This window comes from Acanthochromis polyacanthus, chromosome 22, assembly GCF_021347895.1.
Source record: "Acanthochromis polyacanthus isolate Apoly-LR-REF ecotype Palm Island chromosome 22, KAUST_Apoly_ChrSc, whole genome shotgun sequence".
NCBI lineage: Eukaryota > Metazoa > Chordata > Actinopteri > Pomacentridae > Acanthochromis > Acanthochromis polyacanthus.
In genome coordinates, this window is record NC_067134.1 from 15,084,466 (window position 1) to 15,093,399 (window position 8,934).

At 42.3% G+C, this 8,934-nt stretch overlaps 1 long non-coding RNA gene across 1 annotated transcript; it reads right to left on the minus strand.

The window, feature by feature from the left end:
- Positions 1–6,744: 6,744 nt before the first annotated feature.
- Positions 6,745–7,541, minus strand: LOC127531803 (uncharacterized). The gene is made up of 2 exons (XR_007938910.1): positions 7,181–7,541; positions 6,745–7,087 (listed from the first exon to the last, which is right to left on the minus strand). It is a non-coding gene; the product is annotated as an uncharacterized LOC127531803 (long non-coding RNA).
- Between the last annotated feature and the right edge of the window lie 1,393 nt (positions 7,542–8,934).

The following is an 8,934-nucleotide window of genomic DNA, read 5'->3' on the forward strand; positions in this document are numbered from 1 at the left end:
GCCAAGAACAGAGAATGACCATCAATAAAAAGACCTTAAATAAAACTGGACTTACATAATCTTTAAAATAGAGACTATTACCCAACCTGAAGAGAAACCACTGCCAACTTTAAAACTGGGAGACACTTCAAGAAAATGCCACTCACACACACTGCTAAATATGCTAAAATACATGCAAGGCACACTTTAAAGTAAGGCAAGCAAATGTGAAATCCTTAAAACCATGTATTATACTATATCCTCGATACTAAAGTAACCATGGTCACTTTAGTAATCAAGTTCTACAATCTAAGCCAATATTATCTTGTCGATAGTCCTCTGAAAAGGAACCAGACTTTTAAAACCAAGGAACACAATATAGATCAACAGGTTGCCTATAAAGTAAGGATAAAACTAACCACAAAAATAAGATAGAAAACTATAAAGTTCAAGCAAAGTTTAAAGTAGAATTGGGACCAAGTGAGTATATACGTTAGGTAGGTCTTTCAGGAGCATGGAAAACCATTCAGCAGCAAACAAAGGCTTTGTGAAGAAGCGGAAGACGAAGAGGAAGTTCAAGGCTACAACTACAGGTATTTTTTTCTGGGGAGGCTTGTGTAGTAACTTGTAAACTGGCGTGACAGAGGCTGAGTAAACCTACCAAATACTGTTGTTTTCTGGGTAGTAAACATCACAGATAATCCCCTTTTGTTAAATGCAGCCCAAGCATGACTATTTAAAGTGGATTTTTAAGTCCAAAACAGCACAGAAGCACATGCAGTATGATATGGAGTCAATCTTTGCCACCTCATAATGTCAGAGGAACAAGATCTTGCAGTAAAATTGCAGCAACATGGAAAATAAAACCGACTGCTGTCAGATATTGCTGCTCAATTTTTGTTTTAGATATTTCTTTCTTTGTTTTTTCACCGTTGACTGTCAGATTGTGGTCTATTGAACAGATAATACATAATGAAACAACGATTGATGGTATATTTCATCAACTGAAGTACACAACCTCACAATCACATGTCAATACAGCTTGTTTTCCTCACAGCACATACATCCACTGCGCGGCTGGCGAGGCTCAATCCCTCCGAAACCTGTCTGCACATAACCGATGTGCTACTTTAGCTACACAAACCCGTCATATAAAGAATGAGTCTTCGTGCAAATGCTGCATGAGCCAACAGATGGGAGGAGGTGAGCTGTGGTCGTTCTCCAGGCCATTCTCGCCTCTTCCCACTCTAGAAAGCAAAGATTTACAGCAGCGGTGTTGGAGGAAAAAAAAAAAAGCAGCCTGCAACATCTGGAGATGCGTGAAGCCAAGGCATGGTTGGCGGTGACGGTGGCTAATTTAAAGGTAGTAAAAGTGTTAGCAGGGACCAGGGGAAGAGTGATGGACAGCTGTATTCCCCCGACTGACCAGGGTGTGAAGACATCGTGGAACAGAAAAAAGGGCCCGAACAGGCTGGAGGTCTCACCGGGCCACACTATTCCCACCAGCTTTAGATTCATTAGCCTGGAGAACGAGCAAGAGAGAAAAAAACGGAGGTAGAAAGAGAGAGTGAGAGCAAGATGAGACAAAGGAAAAGATGAAACAAGACAGGCAGTAAAAGGGAGAGGAGAGTGATTGAGAGAGAGAGGGAGAGGATCAATCAGGACTCACAACAATAATGGGGGGGGGTGACACCCCAATCACAGGGAAAATCTCACTGTAATTCTGTTTGCTTGCCTCACAATGTGAGCGTAATTGCCACGATCATTTACGGGCGACGACAAATCTAGCCCCGGATTATTGTTTTCCTCTGACTGATATGAACTATTCCATTTGTTCCGCTGTCTACTGAATAGTGTGTATTTCCAGCAGAATGCCACGTCTCCCTCTGCCTCTGTGGAATTAATTTCCACACGACCCCTTTAAAAGAGTCAAAAGACAGGTTTTCACTGGGATAACAAAAAAAAATCCCATTTTTGGCATACCTGTCCAGAGAGCATGCATATGCATGAGCCCATATGGATGGTGGGAGGAGAGCTCGGCGACTCAATCCCTGCAGTTAAAAACTAAATAGCGAGCTTGACCCATTTTCATCTTAGAAATCCATCCACGGTAAACGAAGATACACCTAGAGACTAGTTGTTGCTTAGCCACGAGTGTGTGTATGTGTGTGTGTGTGTGTGTGTTTTCGCCGACACTCCCAAAACACACACTCGTTTGTTTCAGCCAAGAAGGGTAATGAGACAGCCTGCTTCAGCAATAAGTTTAATGTCACAAAGAAAGGTCTTTTTTGTGGGTGTTTTTCCATTGAGGGAGTTAATTGCTGAAGAGAATTAATTAAAAAATGTTGACTTGAGAATTGTACATTGATTACTGTAAATATTCTCCTGAGTTTTGCTCTACTAATTGAGGAGCATTCTGCCTGGTGCATCTGATTACGTGGGCTACTGTATTAGCCACACTGCATCTTTGCCAGTATTGATTTTTTTTTGTTTGCCGTTGCTTTGATGAAGTGTATTCCACTCAGATCTAACAAATTTCTGAAAAATACAAAAGTTGCAATTATGGTATGAGACAAATGAAAGTATCGAAACACCGTATGGGCAAATGTATGCCTGCATGTATGCGGATTATCATGATCTGGTGGTTTGAATTACATTTGTTTGGCTACAGGGGAGACAGAGAAAGGTGCATCCGTCTTTGTTCCTGCAGTTGCCAGTTTCCTCCATTTGCACGAAGCTTCCTAATCAAACTGATACGCAGTTTAACCCTTCAGCTGCACGCCACATCCAAGCACGCCATGTCCATGTTCACCTTGTAACGCATGCACACTGCGGGCCGCACAGAATTAGATAGACAGGTGGAAGACTGAGGCCTTGTAATGAAACATGACTGGTGAAGGGTGAACAGTCAGGCAAAGGTGCAACATCGAGCCTCTCCCTTAACTTGAAGGCACAGAGAGGGATGACAGGGAAGGGGGTGAGAAATCAGAGTGGAGATTGGAAAGAAGCTGCATGTTGATTCACTAAAAAATATTCATATGTACAGAAGAAAAGAAATAAAGTTGCATTTGGATGTGCATTAACTACCTCTTAACTAGAAGAAAAAGACAAATGGAAGAAATGCAGAAGCTGAAAGGCAAGTTTTAATCAATAAAGAGGCAGGAAGGGTGAGGCAGAGAGTGGAAGAGAGGCGGAATTGGCTAAAGCGTCATAACAAGTTGACTGCAAGCTGACAATTGCCAAAAGTGATTCCTCACCACTGTCCTGCCACCAAAATACTCCATCTATTATTTATACACTGCTTAATTCTCATTGCTTACCACCAAGCCACACCAATCAAATCATATGTGTTTCAGAAACCGATACAAAAGGATTTCAGGATGGTCACAATTGCGCCAAAACACTAATATCCAAAATGTGGTCGATCGCACCCGCAGAAAAACAGACTGAAAAACCAATACTGGCAGTGTCACTAATTAATGTGCAGCCACAGCCAAAACCAGCAGCAGCACACACCTACAACCAGGTTTGGTTTAAGAATGTAGGAATATCCAATACAATCACTATTTAGCCGTTCGTACCATTCAACCAAATTCAAGCATCACAATATTTTGGATCACCTCAATACCAAATACACTCAGAAAGAAAGGAAATATCAGAACAGGGTTACCAACTTTCAGCTGGCAGTGGGAGTGAGATTCTAAGAAGGCCATCTAATTTCAGTCATTTTGAGGAACCCACCTTTTAAATATGCCAGGAGAGGAGATGTGTTGTGAGGTATTTGAAGAGGAAAAACCCCAATACAGGAGCTTTGCACATGCTCCTCCTTCAACTGAACTGTCTTTCTGTGATGATAATATGCGAGTGTTTGGGCTAGAAATCTTGAGGCCAAAACGATGAGAGTTTGCAACTCAAGTATGGTTATTTAGTCCATTGAAAAACGTGTCTTAAAGTTGATCAGAATCACTTTTTATACCAAATGTTACCTTCGCTTGTGTCATAATTAAGCCACCCTGACAATTCAACGCAAAGTCCCACTAATAAAGACTTCTCCTCTCTTTTGAACAAGGTGCGACATGTAAGAATGCAAACAAAGATCCATGGCAATGAAAGAAGACTCTATTCTAAACTGATTTGACTGAAGATACAAACACATGATCCTGGTCCGAATGGGTCCTGAACAATTTGAGCTGAAAGGAATTAACATGCTGTCAACAGACATATGGGACAATAAAATGATCTTTTATTTACCTGAATATATGAGGGTGCAAAGTATTTGGAATGAAGCGCTTCACATGTGATACCTTGCACAGCCTCCTCTTTCTCCGTCTTCCTCTACATCGACCCTCCCTCCCCACCACCCCACCTTTTCCTTTCTTGATTCTTTTTTTTTTCCCCACCTCCTCTCGCCCTCCTCATCCGACTGGGAGTGTATCTACCTATCCAGGCAGTAGTGCTGGAGGGGTCCCCCAGGGCAGAAGTCCTTTTGCTCCCGGCTGTTTGATGTTGAGCCGGCGTGGATGAACCTCAGCCCCCGCCCAAGAGTTCGCTCCCCATCATCAAACACCCCGGCTGGGTGCCAGGCCAAGGCTGTGGCCCTAATCAAACACAGCGTCTCCACGGACCTCCTCGTACACTCCAAATGGGAGAAAAAGACTAATTATCGAGGCAACCTTCAGAATCACTCGGCAGCTTCGAACATTGATACAAACTCTTGCTTCTTACCACTTAGGTTAGTTGTGTATGACTGCGTGGATCGCTCTGTAACAAGGCTGGAGGAGACAAAGATTGCAGGCAGAGAGAGGAATATTCCCCACTGACGCTCGAGATACAAGCAAAGATTTTGTCATTAGCTTCGTCGCTTATCTGTGTTTGGACTGCAAAATGTAATACCTGTCAGTTTAAACATTCTATATCACATTAGAGGAAGTTAAATGTTGTTATAAGAGGTGTTCGAGAATCGAGAGAATTGAGGGGGAAAAGGAAAAAAAAAAGGCAGACGAGGAGAAAGACAGAGAAAGAAGCTGAACCCGTCCTTGGAGAAAAGGCAAGCGCTCGATTTTCTGTTTGCTGCCATTTGTCTTGTGCTGCTAAGAGAGATCAACAGTCCTCGGCACACAGATCAATATTCTCTTAACCCGCACCTAATCTGGCGAGAGTTTCCTCCAATTTCACCTTCCCTGCCTCCTCCTCCTCCTCGCCCACTTAGCCTCCACTTTTATTTTTCCTCTCCTCTCGTTTTCAGCAATCATTTTTTGGGGGCGTCGGCGTGACAGCCATTTTTCATGCTCCCGGTCCGAGCAGGTGACATAGAAGGGAATGATGTTTCCTGACGCAAACAGAGAGAGTGTGCATGTGTGTGTGTGTGTGTGTGGGTGCAGGGAGGGGAGGGTGATGGATACGATGTGTTGGTGGGACGGCGGAGCTGCCATCAGAGGCCCCCTGACGCTGGCGAGATAGACTAGCTGCCTAATCGGCCGCATGACATCGCAAATTCGGCTTCAGTCCCCTCCCTCGCCTCCTTCCCTCCCTCCCCAACCTTCCCCTCCTCCTCCCTTCCTCACACCTCCCTTCTTCCTCACCCATTATCGGATCTTCTGAGCGTCACGGCAACTCCCAGCGTGCTGTTCAAGCTGTTGTCAGAGTTGCCCTGTCGACTAAATGGAGCGCTGTCAATGTGTCCCTGCACTGTGACAGCTACGAGAAGTGGAAATTGTGGAGCGGTGTTTTGTGTTGGTGTTGTCTTTGTGTGTGTCTGCAAAGCCCTGAACTTGATATGAGGATGTTTTACAGGGGCATTATATCATTGTTTTACAGGTACACATTTAAGATTTATCAGTGCAGATTCAGAGGCTTACATGAAATCTACACTTCTGTTCCTTTTAACAGTTGACTGTGAGGTTCTCCAATTCCTACTGCTTTATGCTCTTCTTCCTTTTTTTTAGCCATAAGAAATGGTTAAAGTTGACCCAGGACCCTGCTACACTGGCTCATGTGGGACAACAGGACTTTGGTTCTGAACTTAATCGTCTACCTGCAACCCCTTAACACGAGTTCTCAAACAAAAATGATGCTCCTATTACACACCATTTCATTGTACCACCTATAAAGGTCTTTCAAATCATTTCACTACCTCTATAAATTTTGCCACTTTCAGGCTAGTAACCATATTCTCAACCTCTGCTGTACAAATCCAAAAACACACTTTCAGCGTGAGCATCGGCATACATTTAGTTTGTCCACCTCCGTTTTTAGAGCATTTGTCCTCCCTAATAAAAAGATGAAAGGACCAAAGGGTGACTAAAGTGTTTACTCTTAAATGCCCCTAACAGGGGCAGACGTTCTGTCATATCCAACATTGATATGTGCGGAAAGTTTTGAACAGCAGCTAACACACTTGCACACTGCCATTCAAAAGTTTACGATCACCATCACCAATCCTCAATTAGTCTTTCAGCACCATTAGCTAACACAATGTAGCATTAGAACACAGGACTGATGGTTGCTGGAAATGTTCCTCTGTGCCCCGATGTAGATATTCAATTAACAATCAGCCGTTTCTAGCTAGAACAGTCATTTACCACATTAACATTGTCTAGACTGTATTTCTGATTCATTTAATGTTATATTCATTGAAAAAGAATAACGACCTTTCAAAGTGAACCCCAAACTTTTGAACAGTCGTGTACTATCAAATAAATGAAACTGATTGGAGCAGACACCATCTGCACGTTGATAGAGGACAGAAGAGTAAATCTGCACGAATAAATGAGAAAAGTTGATTTATAGGAAAATAAATATGTCAAAGCAATACAGAATGGCTGAGAAGTTCATAACTGGTACCTGGTTCCTCTTTTGTTTCACATAAATTCAGACACATCCAGCATAAATTGATGCCGGAAAGTCCAAAAATTGGTGCATGAAGTTCACCTGAATGCAGGAAATGAAGTGTTTGACACTTCATAAGGGGTTTGTGCTCAGGATTTTCGTGGTTGTCAAATGCTGCAGCAGGGAGACGGAAGGAGCTGCAATGAAGTTCAGCATCAGATCCGAGTTCGGGACTTTTAACTTGAAGGTGCAGATCAGGCGTCAGCTTCACAAGAAGAATCTGTATTTGGCATTTTGTAGATATGTAATTAAGTGCAACACAAAAACAGAGATATTTTTAGTTACATATTCAACTTCGAGGGGCACCTCTGACCTCCTGAATGCTTGGTATCGACAGAAACGTCATTCCTCTAAGTCCAAGCAAACGCCATTTTCCAGTTTGTTCCCTAAACCCTGGGTCCTGTTGATGAGTCTCCCTTTTCCCTCTGGCTTCTTTTTTATCAAAGCAAGATAAAAAACATATATGTCCATTTTTTTCCTCCACGCTTGAAAAAGTTTAAACCCTGGACATCCTTCTCCTCCCCTTCGACAGCCCGGGGAGTGATTGGCAGGCCGCGAGAACAAAGCCAGGCTTTCATAGGCAGGGACCCAAAGTAGAGGGCTTCTTCCACAGACGTACGTCAGCCGCTCGGACAGGACAAAGCCGGCTAGTGTACGCCGCCTGTACTCAGAGGCAAGTGCCACACACAGACACAGTAACAGGAAGACAGCGGGTTCAGTTACCAAGCAGGCGCAGAAGTTTAAAAAAAAAAAAAATCATCCAAGCACACACACGGAAAGATGCTCACGTATGCGTGCAAACAAGAGAACGTCCTACACAGTCACCCACATCATGCATACATACACAACAGATACAGTGTATAGTATGCACAGGCATACACCCAAACACACACACAATAGCTGCTTTATTTGACTGGCTGGCATAACAACACAAGCCAGTCCTGATCCTGGTATACTTTGCCCCACATGCTCCAGACACGCGCTGCTCACAGGATTATGTCACAAATGAGATGTTTACAGTTCTGTGTGTGTCCAAGGGAGTCATATGCAGGATTATAATGTCAGCTTGTCTCACAAGTCACTATTAAACATCGGATCTCCCCAAACAAAGCGCTAACGTTGTCGAAATAACCGATTATAATCAACAGAACAAGAACAAATTTGGTTCATGATGCCTTTTTGTGTAGTTTTGCATCTGATAAAAATCAAAAATGCCGATGAAACAAAGTTTGACAGGGAGAGAAACATGAGCTGTCACACAATCTGAAGCTCAGAGTGTAGCCAGAATATAAGTAAAACCGAAGGTGAGTGCAGTGGAAATCTTGAAATCTAGTAGAAATCCAGGCGTACTCTTCATCATAGGTATTGCTTGAACAATTTCAGAAGATTTTGAGCAGCAAACAATTCATTTCTTGCATTCTGGTAAAGTTTTATGGACCAATTTTGGACTTTCCAGCTTTTGTGTATGATGAAAACACATTTATTTATGTAAAATCAGGCACTAGAAGACAATTCAAAATGCAATATATATATAATATAATAGATATAGTTGGCATAATTTGCTCTTTTGTCCTTTAGTGCGATTTTGTTTGGAAAAATAACCTGGCACCTTGCTACATTAATGATAAATTCATTGATTTTAAAACTTCCATAAAGCTACGGACATTAAAAGGCAGGGTTTTTTTGATTAATATAAGTAATAAACCAGTGAGTATCACCTGAAATCTGCACTCATGGCCAGAATCCTTCATTGCACATACTGGACAATCGTGCCACCACACTATGCCAAGAATCTTGTGTCAAAATTCAGCTATAAAGTTAATCTTTAAGTGGAAAAAGCATTTTTTTTTTGTTGCACAATTAATTTGTAATAGAATATATACCAGATCCTTAAGACAACCAAAATGTGGACATTTCAGCAATTAAGGCAGTGCAATATTTTATTATCAATATTAATGATGGATTAAACACAAAGTTAAGATGCAAATAGCATAAAACTGGAATATAATTGGGAAAACTGGAACTCCTCTACAAAGAAGTCAATTCAAGAGCGAGACTGAAGTCCTG